This window comes from Polypterus senegalus, chromosome 4 (assembly GCF_016835505.1).
Source record: "Polypterus senegalus isolate Bchr_013 chromosome 4, ASM1683550v1, whole genome shotgun sequence".
In the NCBI taxonomy this organism is placed as follows: domain Eukaryota; kingdom Metazoa; phylum Chordata; class Cladistia; order Polypteriformes; family Polypteridae; genus Polypterus; species Polypterus senegalus.
Genome location: NC_053157.1, coordinates 249,535,387 through 249,554,843, shown reverse-complemented (window position 1 = coordinate 249,554,843; position 19,457 = coordinate 249,535,387). Strand labels below are relative to the sequence as shown.

The window sequence follows — 19,457 nt, the reverse complement described above, 5'->3', positions numbered from 1 at the left end:
CTGTTGTGTTGCTTTTAAAGTTTAACATTCGTAGTGGAGGATGGCTGTTAATTATAGAATCCTGACCGCATTTGACAAGAGAAAGAAATACGAGAGCTGAAAAAATGAAGATTTAATATGGACGCGGGTTACTGAGCTTAGAAATAAAAACACGCACTTGGGGTTGGACTGTCGCTTACAGGGACAGCATTGAGATGTGAATTTGAGCAGAACACCTGAACAAAGATGAAGATGTGACTATTCTGATAGAAAGGCTTGATGTTGTGTTTAAAGGAGAAAAAGGATCGTATCTATGAGGATATTCAGATTTAACAGAGTTAAAAGGGCGAGTGTATTTTCTGTGGTGGATTATATCATCGATTTGGAGCAGAGATACTCATGATGGGTAATTCCATGTCAAATCATTATCATAGCTTTTAACAAAAAACAATTTTTCTGGAGATGTTCATGACATTATATGACATTACCGTTAGTTAAAAAATTGGCCAATTTTACAATATAGCATTTTTTTACTATTCAAATCTTAACATTATAATCACATCATAACGTGGTCATTTTTTATTTTCAGGATAGCATTGTATTTTCACAAACTACACAGCTGTAAAAGACCTTTAAAACGACATGAGAACCATTTCTGATCAACTTATCTTTAAAGAGAAATAGCCTGTTAAAGTCCTAATCCAGCACAGTGTTCAAACTTTGTGATCTTAAATCTCCTTATTTTTGTTGATCCAAGACACATGCAATTTCAGTTCCATGAGTCACTCAGATGACCAAATCTCGTTAAAATCTGTGACGATGAGGTCCATAAGTGTAATGATGTGACATGGAGTGACCAGCATGTGTAGATATAACATGGCTGGCCTGATGCTGTGCGAGCTTTTAAGCTGCTGGACATGACGTGTTTAGATACAAACCAAAGGCAGCTGGCATTAACAACATGGATGGCACTTACTTTTACTTTTTAAAATCAAGTCTGGTAGCAATGAGCATTACTGTCACAACAACAACAACATGAAACTGTGTATTTCACCAGTCAAAGACAACACAACAGGTGACACTCACAACACAGCCATAAGAAGCCGACTTTGCCAGGCAATAATCTGTTAGTCAAATATGGCAGGAGATCAAAATGCATTATCGTCAGAGCAATGGGCTAAATAAAGACTGCACAAAAATAAATGAGACTGGAATACAGAGGACTGTGAAGAATTAAATATGACGTCATTTACAAAGGAATCAAACTCAGACACATTTAGTGTGTCCCTGCCATTTGGACTAACGCTTCTTCACATATTCCTCATAACTGCATTGCTTCTCAAACACGCTTTACTTAAAAACAAAATACATTTCAAAAGGCTCTTCTACTTCAAAGGCATGTGGCTACGTAATCTGCTCTCATTTTAAAATGACTTCTTAACATAATTTTTCATATTTTAAACTAAAAAAAATATTTTCCCAAACGTCCCTAATTTCCAAAGCCCTGCACTCGCAGTAAAAGCCGTCTGCCGGTTTGCCCCCTCATTTGTGAACACTGTGGCCCATTCTCAGCCCCCCATGACTGACCCCCTGCTCACCACTTTAAACAATGAGGACAGACAGTTGAGCTCCAGCCCATAATAGTCGAGTCGCGGCTCTGCAGTTTTCACATTTTGTATTTTGATGCTTCAGGTGGTCCGACACAAACAGCCCGATTGACTCGAGTCCTGTTCTTCATTTAACACGCCATCTCTAGTAAGCTAAAGTATCAAAGTGTACAGAAATAATGAAAGTAGCTGTAAAGGAAAAAAGACATTAAATAAAACAATACCGTTTCAAATGTCACAAAAATGTACTCGTAATGCCACGCCAGCTATAGATTTTACTGTATCCCTCCAGCAGCACTAGCTTGTGTAATGTTTGTATTTTTTATTTCCCATTAAACAAATCAAAGTCTCCCTGTTACAGTGAAACCGCACGAGCATCTTTCCTGGTAAGAAAATACCAAAAATGAAATCATTTAAATTATTTCTAATAGGTCTCAGTATGAGACAAACTGCTGGAAATTAAATTTGAACGCGCCCTGGAAAGTTACATCGTTCGACTCCACTTTAACAAAGTTTACCGATGACGGCTTTAGAAGAAACGGGAAAAAACACAAAGAACACGCAAAGCTCGAGAAAAATCAGAAATGAACGACGGGGGCGTGCGGGAGCGAGAGGCTGAACAAGCGCGTGCCGGAGAACAGCACAGATCGGAGCATGCGCGAAATTAAAAGGCGAAACGGCGCGTAAAAGTGCACGAGCGCGAACAGAACAGAAGCAATCCCGATTTAACGCGCATCCGCCAATTCAGATGTAGCGTTACATTTCACGGGACACCGACCGTAAAATAAATTAACGCAGCAGCAACTAAAAGTGCGCGACCCCCGTCATGCACTATAAACTCGTGAAGGTGCGATTTGCTGTGCCGCCTCCTCCACGTAGCGCTTAATCCCCAACTATTAAAAGCGAACCACGCGGCCTCAGGCACCTCCTCAAATTTAAAAGGCGCTCTGCATGTCGCGATCATCCTCACTGCTGGCATTCCCACCCGTACGCGATCCCTACGTTCGACTTTGCCTCACCTTCCGCACCTTTGCTTGATCTTGTGGCCGTGAAGAAGTCGGAGCGCGAGGGTCTCACAAGAGCAAAGAGAGAATAACTGCAGCACGCGATAGAAACACTAGCTACTACGTCAGTCACGGATCGCCCACAACACCACGACACGCCCACAACACCCCGACACGCCCACTGCAAGGATTAACTGCCCGCTTATTTATGGCCCGTTTAAACATTTAATCCGTTTTACATGATAGCAGCAAATATCGTTGGTTTTAAATTTGATATTGAGTTGTTAAAATTTGATATCACGCTTTTGAAACTTAATTTCAAAAAGAGAGCTTAAATGCTTACATAGTACTGTATGGCAGGCCACTCTAACATTTAATCCATTGGTATTGCAACTGTCTCTTAGTAAAGACCCCAGAGGGTCGCGTTGTTGATCCTCCTCTTGTGAATTTTTTTTTTTTTCTATTCCTCCATTTAACAAAAAATCCCACCGCGGACCTACAGCGAGCGAATCGAGCTCTCAAGGGAGGGTTGGGCCGCCGTAGTCGGCCAGGGGGCACAGGCCCCTAATTATATTGTGTATGTAAAGAGTTTCGCTGTAAAACGTAATAAGCTTCATATTTGAGTGTTTGGAGACCCTGGTGTCGTACTGAATCTGTATTGTAGATAAACATAACATAAACTACTGTCCAGCATGCCTAAATGTGTCTTTTTGTTTCTGATCGCTATACGGCACTTCCATCTTGGGACAATTCAGTATAAACAGTTTCAGCCAATCAGCGCCTTCCAAACACGCAGCGGGACAGCGTGAGCCTTCATTGTCGGCGGCGCGGCCTCTTCATTTCATTGTCTTATATTGAGTTGTTAGACTATTGACTGTTAAGTGCTGTTTGAGCGGCCGTTTAGTACAACATGTGGCTAACTTAGCTCTTAAATCGACATTGAAATGAACACACAAGCCTCCTAAATGAGTTATTGAAATGCCTACGTTTACAGTGTCCGTTTAAGGAAGTCGTAGTTTTTATTATGAATTATGATTTCTCAGTGTCACATATCATTTGTTACTATTCATTAGTCCCACTTCATTGAGATTCTGTTTTATATTTTGTATATGCAAACATTTTAAACGGAGCTTTTATTGAACTGACTAGCAGACTCGTCATCTTCTTAAAATTACTTTATTTATATGATATTGATAACTAATCATAAGGTCAGAAATCAAGGAGGCTGTGAGTTTCATGGACTGCGCTGTTTCTTTGTTTTCGTGACATCGCGTCAGTAGAGAGTGCGTGACGTTAACAATGCATTGTGTCCTAAATGACAGCGCACACGCTTTGTGATAAAAGGCCAATGTGTCTCAGTTTGTTCATTAATATAAATTATTGTAAACATATTACCCATATTCATTTCCATTTAGATATGTAAAGTTTGGTGAGAATAAATAAATGAGTAACAACACATATAATAGTTATGTTGCATTGTTCATAATTAACAAAACTCATCGTTTATCTGAAATGTTCTCCTTTGTATTTTACGTTTGACAACGGAATGCTTCAGTGTGCAGTCGATTTATTCCACTTCTGAAGGTGTACATTGTCGGTATTCTCCATTGCATTTGCCCCCCGTAACGCGTGCCAGTGTAAGTGAGGGGCGGCAGACGAGCTCACGTAACGGGAGACAAGGCACCTCCTCACCCTGATGACATGCAGGCTCTTCTCATAAATATTACCATCTTGAGCTTTTTCTCATTCCTGCCAGTTTACTACAACTATTATTATTATTATTATTATTATTATTATTATTATTATTATTATTATTATTATTATTGAACACGAATGTAGAAGAAATGTGTCTTATGACAGGAAGGACGGTGAAGCCTTGAATAAAACTCCGTGTTGTAACACGACAGGTGAGGAGCAGAGAACGTTAAACGTGTCAGTGACTGCGGGGGATTGTGGGACTGAAGATGGTTTAAGAAAACAGAAACGACAAAAGATTAGTCTTTCAGTAATTCTATTTACGTCAATGATTTACTCTGTTGTACTGCACTTCAGAAGACTACTTATTTACCCCCCCTTTGACATAATGCATTCATAAGGAAAGGATGTCGCTGACAAAGTCAGGTGGTTTTTGAAGGTTTGGCTCCAGATGTGAATATCCAGCTGCTCCTTCTTGTCAGTACTTAAATGATCTTCATGTCCACCTCTGGATGAATTCACAAAGTTTCTTTTCAACATTTTTGTCTCATTAACGCAGAAATCCCGAGGCTTTCCCTAAATTGCAGAAGACGCTGTCGATTGCACTGATTCTGTTTTAAAGACAGTTGTGATTAGTTATGCAGAGCTCGCTTTTACTCACATTGCTTTTTGGAAATCAGTAATACAAATCAGCTACAGATCTGCACTGTAAAAAGCAGGGTATTGAATTTACTAAATAAAATTAAGGCAGCAATTTGCACTCATTTTTCTTGAGTAAATTTAACCCATTTTTTTGTTTAGTTTATCTAAATGTAACAAATAATTTACATCAATTCAGTCAAGTGAAGTCTACCTAATCCATCCATCCATTATCCAACCCGCTATATCCTATCTACAGGGTCACGTGGGTCTGCTGGAGCCAATCCCAGCCAACACAGGGCACAAGGCAGGAAACAAACCCCGGGCAGGGCGCCAGCACACCGCAGAAGTCTACCTAATATTTTTTAGTATAATCTGCCTTCTTACTAAGTTAAAAATTACTTTAGGTAACAGACTAATAATTGTTAATATTTTGTATATAATTTTCTTTTTTCATGCTTTAAGATTAAAATCACTCAGACTACAAAGTAAATGATGCACTTTTTGTTTTTATTGAGAAACGAGTGTTCTGAACAAAATAATTTATTTTTTGAGATTTTCATTACATTTTAAAGTAAACATTTTTTTTTCATTGTTGAAATTTTAATATCATCATCAGCATATTAATTTAACAGTTCTGTTACTGTACTTGTCAGCCCTGACATTAATTCAAAACTTCAAATAAAGCAGAATTTAATAAGAAGTCCAATTCAAACCACAATGTACACTCCTGTCACTCGAGTATGAAGCCACTGACCATAAAACTGTAAATGTGCAGAGCTTTACTTGCGGCACATGACAAATGATCAACATACACAAAAATGCAAAGTGTCCTAATAACTACTACCCTTAACACACAACAGCAATACAACTTTGATTTTCAGAACAGACAGATGTTATAATAAACATAATCCATATTTACAGATTAGAAGTGAGGTAGGCTGTTGTTTTAAAAACTAAAGTTCACCTGGTGTTTTAATATTTCAGGACACAAAGATGTTTTAACAAAGTGTAACAAGAGCCTATTATCCATTATTAACTTGAGTCATTACATTCAAGCCAGCAATTTGTGTTTTAGTGTCTGAACGTTTCTGAGCAGTTTATCCCATCAATCTGAAGGAACATCTTTTGTAAAAACTCAAACGTATACTTTAGCTTTTCTTGGTAGACTACATTTAAAGCTTAAATAAACCCCATTAATAGGATGCCAGCCTTGGCTCTCCTTCCTCAGTTAGTCAGCACTTTACGGCCCTCAGTAATTATAATAAACTCCACTGGTCCTCTGCAGTGGCTCTGTGGACGACAAGGATCTTCAAGAGATGCTCAGAGTTTCTATCTTGATTATCCTCCTTGTTAAAAAGAAAGTGACAGATTAATACAAATATAATGATGTGTTGTTTGCTTTTTTGTTTGTCAAATTCTATATGCAGTACATAATTCTACTCCTAAGCGTTTATTGTACAACTGTTGAAAGTCCTCAGGTAGACTCAATTAAAGGCCATACCTGGCAGTCTTGGTGAAGGTCCTCATGACTTTCTCTGAGGTCCTCCATTAAGCTCTGGATAACTCCATCTCTTCTCCTTTCAATATTGAGGTTCTGACAAGAAATATATTTAGAGTGAATTTGGCTTAATTGGTTTATAGTACAATTAAAGATGATTAATCTTACACTTCTTATACTAAACTCTGTTTCTGTTATAGTATTTTAAATTCAAATCTTTAAAATGCAAAATAATTTAAAGTGTTGATGTTTTGGTTCAGAATATATTCTCATGAACAGAATTTTTATAAATATGCAAATACGCAATGTATTTTTTTTTATAAATATTGACTTGATGCCACTCTTTGTAGTAATAAAAGCTGTACACCCTGTTTGGGAGCGGGCGGTTTTGACCAATTGGTTAGTTTAAATCTGCCATTCACAGCTTTTAAAGATACTCAGACTGTGTATTCTTCAAAAACCATCATAGTTGGACTGGGACACCACAGAAACCAGTGCCTTCTATGCTAGAACCAAATGCCCAGGGCCTTTTTCCAAAATAAAGCAAATCGCTTAACTCTTCCACCACCATATTTTTAGTGTATGCCGTGTTAACTCATAGTAGATATAAATTTTATTGATTCTACAAATATTTGTTGTAGTTCTTGTTATTCATCTAAATGATGGAATTGGCTGCAGGTTTGAATACGACTACACACCTTGTCACACCAAGTGAAGAACATACCAAATGAATTACACTCATATATACCTCATTAAAGTATCCAGGACTGGTCTTATTTTACTTCCAGCCACTCATCCCTCGGCTCTCATGAGTTCAAGAAGACGTGGTGTATTTGCACGTATCGAGTCTGCTCATAAACGTCTGCTCCAGGCCAACAGCTTTAATTCTTCTGAATTCCTTCTTGACCTAGTGAGTAAGTAATGGAGTTTCAAAGGAAAAGGAGAACATTCAGAATGGCACAGTAACAAATTCGAAAAAGGTCATGAAGAACTAGAGAGCACTAAGAAGAAACCAGATATCCACCAAGAGCCCTGAATATTCTATCCATTCTTCACTTTGAGATAAAGTGCTGAGAATTCAGATGTGAAGATGTGTGTGGGGGTTCAGATGTATATTTGATCTCAGTATTCATAGTGCACGTGTGTGTGTGTGTGTGTGTGTTACAAAGAATATAGGTCTGCCAGTGTGTGTCATCATATCCCGGACAGATTCAGATAAACGTTAGATCAGATGCAGTCTCGTCCATCTCTGGGTTAGGGTGTGTGTTTTCATGCAGGTACAATATGTGGTCCATACTGGATCAATCCATACTCACCCCTGGACCCTAATATGCATTAAAACAAATGTCACCCTGGCCCTTGCTGTATCACTCCTTCAAAATTTCATAAAAATCAGTGCAGGACTTTTTATTTTATATGTAACCTGTGCAAAGTCACAAAAAAATAATTAATTAATTAATTGATTGATTGATTAAAAAAAAATGAAAATGAGCGGATTGAACAGTTTTTACCTGAGCCTCAGTGAATAAAGCAGGTCATCTCTCCTTAAAGTCATGGACAGCAGGGCTGGAACCCACCACTTCAACTCGACGATTTGAGAAGGTCTCGACCATTTTTTCTGCAATGACCTTTTCATTGTTTTCCTTCTCGGCTTCACAAAGCAAGTCAAGTCTCTCCTTTTCTAGACTTTCTTGATGTTCCCCTACTGGATGTGGAGGGAGATAGTTTAACTTTGCCTTTTTTGGTTTCTTGATATTCTTTGCAGGGGTCTGTTCACTTGGATGTTTCCTTTTTAAGGAGTTAACTTCAATCTCAGGGCAGAATACTTTTCGATTTTCAAGGTAATTGTGCATCTTATATTTCAGGCTTTGTTGCCAGCCATACATTCCTGAAATAGACCCAGGCTCCTTCAAACATGGAAGTTTGTTGATTAGACCTTCTACAGCCTGCATTATTTGAAGACTTGTGGGATAGGCTATGTAGTGTAATATTGCTTCTGTAAGAGCTTGCTTAATATCTGATTTAACGCCTGCATTTTGGAACAGTGTACCATCAACGTGATAAGCTTTATGTGCTTCTTGAAGAATCATCTCAACATCATGAGAAGCAGCACACTTTGTGAAAACCAATACTTGTGTCTTTCTCAAAACTTCTGGCCATGACTGTACTATGTGAGCAACGCGCTGCTCTAATAAAGTCACTTTTTATTTTGTCAACCCAAGCCTTACTAACACAGTTTGCCAACAGTCACTTTAATATTACCTGATTCACCTTTTTCCATTTTGCCTTCCAGTATTGACATGTTCCTAATCGATTGCCCTACTTATCAATAATCTGAGTAAATCAATATCATCTACCGAGATTTCATGAGTATGCTTAGCTACGAATCACCGTCACCCTGCCATGGGACACATTAACACACAACTCCAAATCGTCAATGCGTTTACATAAAAACGCAGCGTTTGTTTTTCTATGCAAGCAATATACTGAATTTTGCAAAATAATGTTACGCAACTTTGTACATTTTGTGACAAAGTGGTATTTTATATATCCACACACATCACCATTTTACACAACGCATGACTAGCATACAAGTCAGGATTAGTATCTGTTTAAACGCCATAAATGCTTAAGAGAGTAAACAGTTACAGTATTATTATATAAGCAATAAACGTCCGACGTCTGTGCCTGAACATAATGTCATCCTGTATCCACCAGAGGGCAGCAATGTCCAAAGAACAGAAGACACAAGAAACACAAAGAAAGAGGAATGTAAGGACTGGCATGTCTGGTCCTCATAGGTTCATAAGTCCACAGCACAATCAAAACAGACAGACATACCATTGTAACATTAACACTGTTTTAAAAAAGTGTTTCAAGGTGTTAATAAGAAATCTAATATTTACCTTAAACATTCAAGAACTCTGTTTAATATGAGAGTGTGATATCACTCAGCTAGTCACTGTAAGGGACATTAGAAAAAAAATCTTAACAGTAAAGGCTTAGAGATAAATGCAGGCCTTCTTCATCCATCTCACTGTCCCTGTGATTGTCACTCTGGTCCTCCTAATAGAGTTTAACAAAACATGAAGAGTCACAGTACCTGGTGGAGTCCATGTCAGGATGTCCCACTGACTGATCTTCACCAGACTCTTTTTCAGACATGACAGCTCCTTTCTCAGGTCGTCAGAAGAAAAGTCAGCAGTGACAGTGAAGCTCAGAGAGTCTCCATCAGCAGGAAGGACACAGTGAGATGAAAAAGTCTGAATCAGGAGAGAAGAGGGAACAAGGAGAAATGAAAAGTAACATTAATAAGAAGGACCTCCTCTTAATTAAACATCAGTGTGGTGGACAGTCATTTTCAGTTTAAATAGAGAGATTACTTTCATTTATTCATTCGTTATTTGTGGGAGAATGTTTCATTATAATGGACCATAAAACGTCATTGGCCTTGATTTTCAAAAAGCTTTTCACACAGAAGACCATAAGAGGTGAGTCATCAGACTGTAGATAAGTGGACTGAGGGGGCAACAGACAGGCAAGTGAAGAATTGACTTAGCAGACAAAACAAGGCATTGGGCTCTTAAATGTACTGAGATGAAGTTAGATAGATTAGATAGATGTGTTTTACATTTACTATCTGTCTCTCTAACCTATTTCATACAAATTTACTTACTCAAACAGATAACTGCAGTATGACCTACCTGTCATGTAGATGAAGGCTGAGATTTAAAATTTTTGCCTAAATTTTGGAAATATTAGGCAAATATGAAACTGGACTGAATGGCCTGTTCTTGTCATTTGTAAAAACTCCTCAGGTCCCACACACTCCAGTCTGATCAGACTCCCTGTGAAGTTTCACTCTCACCTGTAGGAAATGGAGATGGTCATTGGTTTCTGAAAGCTCCTTCAGCTCAGCTTCTCTCCTCTTCAGCTCCTTGATCTCCTTCTCCAGTTGCTCCATGACTCCTTCAACCTTCTTCATTTCTCACTTTTCTTCTTCTCTAATCCTCTCAGTCAATTTCTTGTGGGCTTCCTCAATGCACCGTAATAGAGCAGTGAATCTCTTATCATGTTCCCCGATCACTCTTTCCACAGAAAGCTGTTGGACAGGAGAAAAATATTGAATTGAGTCACCTAATTAAAAAAAACAGTCACATGACACTTTTGTTAGTACTTTGATGTTGTAGAGGAGAGTTTGAATTAGGAGGAGGGTGGTGGGAGTATTCCCTACCTAGTATTCCCTTGGTACTCTGGGTAGCAGCATCATCTTAAGGCACCTGTAGGTCTGTATTTAATATGCAGTCTTAATAAGCGACTCTGTATGATCTATGAGAGCCTTTGGCACAAGCTACTGCGGGACAGCACTACTGTCCTGTGACAATAAGCCATTAAGAAGGCTAACAGAATGTCAGGTTATATAGCGCCTTGATGTGTGGAGTAGGAGGTTCTGCTCAATCTTTAAAACACACTGGTGAGGCCTTATCTGGAGTTCTGGGTGCAGTTTGGGTCTCCAGGCTAAAAAATGGACACCACAGCGCTAGAAAAGGTCCAGACAAGAGTAACTAGGCTGATTCAGGGCTACAGGGGATGAGTTATGAGGAAAGATTAAAAGAGCTGAGCCTTTACAGTTTAAGCAAAAGAAGATTAAGAGGTGACCTGAGTGAAGTGTTTTAAATTATGAAGGGAATTAGTATAGTGGATCGAGACTTGTATTTTAAAATGAGTTCATCAAGAACACGGGGACACAGTTGGAAACTTGTTAAGGGGAAATTTCACACAAACATTAGGAAGATTTTTTTCACACCGAGAACCACAGACACTTGGAGTAAGTGACCAAGTAGCGTGGTAGACAACAGGACTTCAGGGACATTCAAAAGTGAACTTGATGTGTGTTTAGGATTGGCGAGCTTTGTTGTGCTGAATTCCCTGTACTTGTCTAGATGACTCTATTATTGTAAAATTATATATATACTAGCAGAATACCCGCGCTTCGCAGCGGAGAAGTAGTGTGTTAAAGAAGTTATGAAAAAGAAAAGGAAACATTTTAAAAATAACGTAAGATGATTGTTAATGTAATTGTTTTGTCACTGATATGAGTGTTGCTGTAATATATAGTGGGTACGGAAAGTATTCAGACCCCCTTCAATTTTTCACTCTTTGTTATATTGCAGCCATTTGCTAAAATCATTTAAATTAATTTTTTCCCTCATTAATGTACACACAGCACCCCATATTGACAGACAAAAAAAATAATTTTGAAATTGTTGCAGATTTATTAAAAAAGAAAAACTGAAATATCACATGGTCCTAAGTATTCAGACCCTTTGCTCAGTATTTAGTAGAAGCACCCTTTTGAGCTAATATAGTCATGAGTCTTCTTGGGAAAGATGCAACAAGTTTTTCACACCTGGATTTGTTATATAAGATTCTCTGGTCTGATGAGACCAAGATAGAACTTTTTGGCCTTAATTCTAAGCGGTATGTGTGGAGACAACCAGGCACTGCTCATCACTTGTCCAATACAGTCCCCACAGTGATGCATGGCGGTGGCAGCATCATGCTGTGGGGGTGTTTTTCAGCTGCAGGGACAGGACGACTGGTTGCAATCGAGGGAAAGATGAATGCGGCCAAGTACAGGGATATCCTGGACAAAAACCTGCTCCAGAGTGCTAAGGACCTCAGACTGGACCAAAGGTTTACCTTCCAACAAGACAATGACCCTAAGCACACAGCTAAAATAACAAAGGAGTGGCTTCACAACAACTCTGTGGCTGTTCTTGAATGGCCCAGCCAGAGCCCTGACTTAAACACAATTGAGCATCTCTGGAGAGACTTAAAAATGGCTGTCCATCAACGTTTACCATCCAGCCTGACAGAACTGGAGAGGATCTGCAAGGAGGAATGGCAGAGGATCCCCAAATCCAGGTGTGAAAAACTTGTTGCATCTTTCCCAAGAAGACTCATGGCTGTATTAGCTCAAAAGGGTGCTTCTACTAAATACTGAGCAAAGGGTCTGAATACTTGGGACCATGTGATATTTCAGTTTTTCTTTTTTAATAAATCTGCAACAATTTCAAAAATTATTTTTTTTGTCTGTCAATATGGGGTGCTGTGTGTACATTAATGAAGGAAAAAATTAATTTAAATGATTTTAGCAAATGGCTGCAATATAACAAAGAGTGAAAAATTGAAGGGGGTCTGAATACTTTCCGTACCCACTGTATATAGACACAGACACACACACATACACACACGCACACAAACATATATATATATATATATATATATATATATATATATATATATATATATATATATACATATATATGCATATATATACATATACATATATATATATACATATACACATATACATATACATATACATATATAGGAAAATACCTGCGGTTTGCAGCGGAGAAGTAGTGTGTTAAAGAAATTATGAAAAGAAAAGGAAACATTTTAAAAATAACGTAAGATGATTGTTAATGTAATTGTTTTGTCACTGTTATGAGTGTCGGTGGCATATATTCTATATATATATATATATATGTATCTATCTATCTCTACATATATACACACACATATACATACACCTATATCTATCTATCTATCTATCTATCTATCTATATATATATATATATATATATATATATATATATATATATATATATATATATATATATATCTCCTTTGGGGTGCGAGCAGCTGTTGCTGGGGGTGCCAGAATCCATTGAGTAACAAAAATTAAAAACATTATTTGTACAAAATCTTAATTTATCTATCCATTCCTAAATAATTAAATGGGCAGGCTATTTCGTATCAGTGCAATACGCTGCTTGTTAAAACGGATGACTCCCGCTCTTACGTGCAAGTATGCGTGGATATTATGAACTATCGTATCTGTTCAAGTTCTATTTAAATTTTAAATATAAGTAATTTTTATTTGGTCGACAGAAATATGTTTAGTAGGAATGAAAGTTAAATTTAATCATCATTGCATACATTTTTCTTCACCATAGAAATTTAAAGACTAAATCCAACTTCCATTACTACGAAAGATATTTCTGGCGACTAAATAGAACCTACTTATATCCAAAATCGAGTTATTGAGCTGTTGCCTGCCTGACTGAATAAGTCACCCTCGCTTCGCTCTTACTTTTTTACCGTTCATTTAATCATGGCTAGTCGCGGAAAAATTATAACATGGAAGGAGGATTAAACTGAGTATGGCTTTACCAAAACAATTATTGATGGCGAAAAAAGTATCAATTATTCATTAAACTTCAATTGGTGATCTTTTTTTCTGCGTTAACCTCATATTTTTTCATACTTCTACTCAAACCAAGGGGGTGCGAGGGTAAAATGAATCGGGAAGCGCTGATATATATATATATTGAATATACTGAAATATTTTTACTGTCAAATAATGCAAACAGTACGTGGCACGTGCTTCGCCCTAATATATATATAACTTTTGAGAATGCAACGTATAGTTTTGTCCAGGAGGAAAGCAATCTTGCCTGAAATCAATGGCAACCTTTTGTAGGGTGTGTCCCTGAGACTTATTAATTGTCATTGCGAAGCAGAGCCTTACTGGAAATTTGAGGCATTTGAATTGAAAGGGGAGATCAGAGGGTATAGCGGTGACGCGAGGAATACATTGAGTGTGGAGACACTCTAGGGACAGCGTGTGTATTAACTTGTGGATTTTTCTGTGAGTATTTGGTGGCAGTGTGACGAAGTTGCTTCGGAAAACGGCGTTAGGCGCGGTGCTCAGCTCAGAGTGAAATGAGGTGATTGGGAGGGGAGATGATGACGTCACTCCTCCACCCGCCTTAACTGTCAATCCCCCCACAAACACAGTCTCTCGGAATTTGCATAAGCACAGCCTCTCACCATCAATTTGAACTTACTTACAAAGTGATCAAAACTGTCGTTTATACCCTGCGTCCTCTCATTAAACTTGTATCCCGCATTAGCCGTGGGCATGACAAACGCCAGCGGCAGCCTGTCTATGAACTTAATTTAAACTTTAGGTTTACACCGTGCATTGTTTCCGCAGTAGCTGCACTTACAGTATGAATACGCATTGGCCTCGCTCACTGAGTGCAAGGGAAAAAAATAAAACGTAGTCTATAAGTTATTAAAAGTAAAACATTAACGTTTTGTTCAGTTTCTTGCTACAGCAATTTTACTCCGTTACAAAGTGATCCAAAGTCTCGTTTATACCTCGTGTCTTCTCAGTAAACTTTTATCTCGCGAATACCGTCATTCGCCGTAAGCATGACAAACGCCAGCGGCAGCCTGTCTATGAACTTAATTTAAACTTTAGGTTTACACCGTGCTTTGTTTCCGCAGTAGCTGTACTTATGAATATGCTTGTATTTATGAATACGCTTGTATGCATCACTTGCTTCATAATCTTTTTCTGCCTTCTCAATTGTGAAATGGCGTTTTTTGTTCAGCGTTGTTTGGAGGTCTTCCTTGTTCTCTACGTACTTACGTAGGAGGCATGATGATGTCACACGAAACTCCGCCCCCCACGGCCATCCAGCTCAACTCCATTACATTATAAGAAGAAAAATAGCTTCCAGTTATGACCATTATGCGTAGAATTTTGAAATGAAACCTGCCCAACTTTTGTATGTAAGCTGTAAGGAATGAGCCTGCCAAATTTCAGCCTTCTACCTACACGGGAAGTTGGAGAATTAGTGATGAGTCAGTGAGTCAGTGAGTCAGTCAGTCAATGAGGGCTTTGCCTTTTATTAGTATAGATTCCAGAATTTTACTTTAAATTCCCACACATTCTGTCCAATCAGATGAGCTCTTTACTAAAAGTGACTCATCAGAGCAGCTCCTGATTGGTTTTTGTTAATTTTCTGTGTTGTGTTGTTCTGTGTTGAGTCCCGTTACACACTCCCTGATTTCCTCACTCGTTTTCTTTTCTCTCCTTGCAGACTTCTTTCAACTCTCACTGGACATCAACATGGCAAACAGAGACCTCCATCTGTCTGAAGGGAACAAGAAGATGACATGTGAGGGGACAGACACTGAATATCCTGATCATCCTGACAGATCTGGCAGCTGGTACCAAGTTCTGTGCAGAGAGGCTCTGACTGGGACTCGCTGTTACTGGGAGGTGGAGGGCAATGGACGTCTCATGAAGATTGGAGTCGCATATAAAGGACTGAGCAGGAAAGAAAGATGGTGGGGAGTCCCTCCTTGGATACAATGACAGGCACTGGGGTTTGAAGTGCTGTGTGTCACAATGAGAAGTAGACTGTAATCAGCACCCCCTATAGCCACAGAATAGGTGTGTAACTGGACTGGCCTGTTGGCTCTCTGTCATTTTATAGCGTCTCACACAAAATGACCTTCCTGCACAGGTTCAACACCTCCTTCACTGAGCCCCTCTATCCAGGGTTTGGGCTTAACTATAACTCCAGTGTAAAAATCAGCCATCTGATACCATGTGACCACTGACCAGTACCCTCCACTGGTCACTTGATGTCCCCACAAGCTCAGGTCATCTTTGTGTTTGAAGTTTGGGGTCAAAATGAATTTCACAGGATTTGGGGAGGCAGCACGTCTGTGAGTGAATTTGGTGTTGAGAATGCAGGGTGAGTGTGGCTGTCAGGGCCTCCATTGTTTTTGGATTTGAGGAGCCAATCAGCTGTGTGTGTGTCATAGTGAGGGGCGGAGTGTGAGAGAGTAATGTGGATGTAGCAGCAGTTAAGTGTTTTGGTTTGCAGTGCAAAGTGAAATATATAAGTGTTTGTTTTAGAAATATTATAAAGAGATGGCTGAAATGGTCAAGTAAACAAGCAGAATATTTCAGGGGGATGCCGAGTAGGGAACTGGAACTCTCTGATGGTATTTCATGCCCCTAGTAAGTCTTGCCAGTTGGCACGTATGCAGTTTTCATAACAGGATATGTGCCTAATTCAAGTGATATTGAAGAACAAGGACATTATGGAGAAAAACTTTTATCTTAGGCTGGTTGTGCTCTTCGCTAAAGTACCTCATGTCTTTTAATCAATCAGAGAATGATAATCAAGCATTAATTCAGCACTTTTATGCAAATTCAGTTGCTAATAAAATGGTCCTCTGCCCCTTCTTTTTGACCATTCAATAACAGACTACTGTGATGAATGCTTCGTCTTTGGCATTTACTAAGGAGTAAATTAAAGATGTAATGGACAAGTTTACTCCTGCCTGATTACTGACTCAAAGGGGTTTTATCAGACTTGTCATAGGAGAGGAAACTTTTCTTTCTTTAATTAATAAGTTGGTTTCTTCCACAGGGGGCACCTCAGACCTACAGATACTGTACTTGTCTGACCAGAAGGGTCCCATGTTGATTCACAACTGCACGACCTCGAGTGTCATTGAAAATCAACTGTTTAATATTCTTCTGGAGCAGCACTGCTGAAAGGCACTATATACACTAAGTATCAGGCGCTCTGGAATAGTGACCATGTGTAGGAGCGAGTGACAGATGGGACTAATGTAGAGTGTCCCTCCTCCATTGGTCACTCAAGGGGTCCATCATTTCTGAATCAATCCACCGAGGACACAGAGGTCAGTCAGATGTCGGCCATACTGATGAGAGTTTGGTGTTCAACTGAGTCACTTGACGTCACATTAGACATTAAACTTCACCACCTTCATCTTGTTTCCAGATTTGTCAATTCTGCTATTCTGGAAATTCTGACATTCTCAAAAAAATTAATTTTCGGTGAAGGTTGGGATTTCCCTCCGGTGACAGAGGAATATCAGAAGTGGCAGTTTGAAAGGCTTCTTATTCATTCAAGCAGTAATGGTCTGAAATTTCACCTTGCCTGACAAGCTGGAGATTGATTTGAAATAAATATACACGGATAAGATTAAATTATACTATTAGGGTTCAAAGTTGATTCAGTAGGTGCGATAGACGAGGTCCACATTATCAAGAACCCATTGCCTGACCCAGTCACAGACACGCCTCGTTTTTGTGTGAATTTAATGTAACACCTCAACCTTGCCATGCAAGAAATAGACAAGCTGTAATTCTGTAGATCTGGAAACATCTAATGTTGTATTCCTGGCTGAAGTGTCGATGAAACTCCTCCAGTATATTTAATTTTCTTTTATATTATTGGATAAGTGTATGCGGCAAATTAAACTTATAAACAAAGGGCTAAAAGACACTAAAGTCTGACCTCACTTAAACCTTAAAACTGCCTATTCTAAAAATGCTAGGGTGTTTGTGGTCACGTTATCAGGTGCAGCTCTCAGGTAGACGTCTTATTTGTCTTCTTCTTTCAGCTGCTCCCATTAGGGGTCGCCACAGTGGATCATCTTCTTCCATATCTTTCTGTCCTCGCCATCTAGCTCTGTCACACCCATTACCTTCATGTCCTCTCTCACCACATCCATAAACCTCCTCTTAGGCCTTCCTCTTCTCCTCTTACCTGGCAGCTCTATCCTTAGCACCCTTCTCCTAGTATACCCAGCATCTCTTCTCTACACATGTCCAAACCAACGTAATCTCTCCTCTCTGACTTTGTCTCCCAACCGACCCACCTGAGCTGACCCTCCAATATCCTCATTTCTAATCCTGTCCATCCTCTTCACACCCAATGCAAATCTTAGCATCTTTAACTCTGCCAACTCCAGCTCTGTCTCCTGCTTTCTGGTCAGTGCCACCGTCTCCTGTCCATATAACATAGCTGGTCTCACTACAGTCCTGTAGACCTTCCCTTTCACTCTTGCTGATACCCGATCTAAATCAGGGTGTCCAACTCTGACCCCACAAGGTCACAGTGGCTGCAGGTTTTCCTTCCTGACAATTTCTTAATCAGTAACCAATTTCTGCTGTTAATTGACTTCTTTTCCCTTCCCTTCTCTTTGTTAATTGAAGAATCCTCTGAATTGCTTCTTTTTTTCCTTAAAAGGCAGCCAAATAAAAATGAGATGTGTAGCGAACCAACGATTGACCAGCCAGGGGGTATCAAACTCCCACCAGTTTCACGCTAGCCAGTTTCTTAAATAGAAGCCGATTGTTGTTGTTAATTGAACTCGTTATTTAATTCCAAGGCTGTGCTCTCATTTGACCGCAGCAGAAAGCAGATCAGCGTCACACAGACCTTCATCTTTCTTTATTTTCTGATACTATATGACAGTAAAGGTTATCTGGTCATGTGTTGGGTCATTTTGTATTTCATTTCTGTTTGGTTGCTAATTAAGGAATTAAAGAAACAGATGAGGAGTCTGAGTCTTAAATAGCAAGACAATTAAAATGAAGGGGAAAAAAGTTAATTAGCAGCAAAAATGGGTCATTAATTAAGAAAATGATTAGAATGAAAACCTGCGGCCCTCCAAGATCAACGTTGGACACCCCTGATCTAAATTAAACAAGGAAACAGTCAAGTCTCCATGTGCCTTGTGTATTCTTGAAAACGGAGATGCTAAGCAGGCGTGTGTATGTGTAATGAAGAGTTACTGTTCAGGAGAAGACATCTATCAACCCTAACAGCACAATTTTGTACCTTGTTTTACAAAGGCAAAAAATAAAAAATGAATAAATAATAAAACATAAAATGACTATGAATGTGTCTAACTGTCCTTACCTTATTACCTTAGTCTATCCCACTGGACTCCCTTTCACTCGTCTACAGCATATCCAGCATGAGGTATTCTCAGTTTTAGGTCTAAACACAAAGCGTCAAGTTCTTCATCTGACTGGTGCTGTAGACTCCTTGAGGAGAGGTTTGATCAGCCATACACCTCGATACACACACAGCCAAGGGGCTGGCAAAGCAGGGAATGGGATTAACAGTTGGATCAGCAATCTTGGATTCTGCCTCACATGTGATGAAGGGTGTGAGGCCGAGCGTCGGTGATGTGGCACTTAATTCTAGGGAGGCAACAGTGCAACACGTCCTATCAACACAGTCAAGAAGGATAAAGTGACAAAATGGCAACAGGCCACACTTACAATTTAGCAATAAAAACAGTTTATTAATTGTCAATTCATTATTAACA

At 39.1% G+C, this 19,457-nt stretch overlaps 1 protein-coding gene and 1 long non-coding RNA gene across 3 annotated transcripts in view; one reads left to right on the top strand and one right to left on the bottom strand.

Annotated features, from left to right (window-relative positions):
• Positions 1 to 19,457, top strand: part of LOC120528441 (zinc finger protein 260-like) — a 413,573-nt gene that overhangs the window by 55,112 nt on the left and 339,004 nt on the right. The gene's annotated exons all lie outside the window — the stretch shown is intronic.
• On the bottom strand, positions 5,816 to 7,250 carry LOC120528457. The gene is made up of 3 exons (XR_005633531.1): positions 7,174 to 7,250; positions 6,429 to 6,521; positions 5,816 to 6,273 (listed from the first exon to the last, which is right to left on the bottom strand). It is a non-coding gene; the product is annotated as an uncharacterized LOC120528457 (long non-coding RNA).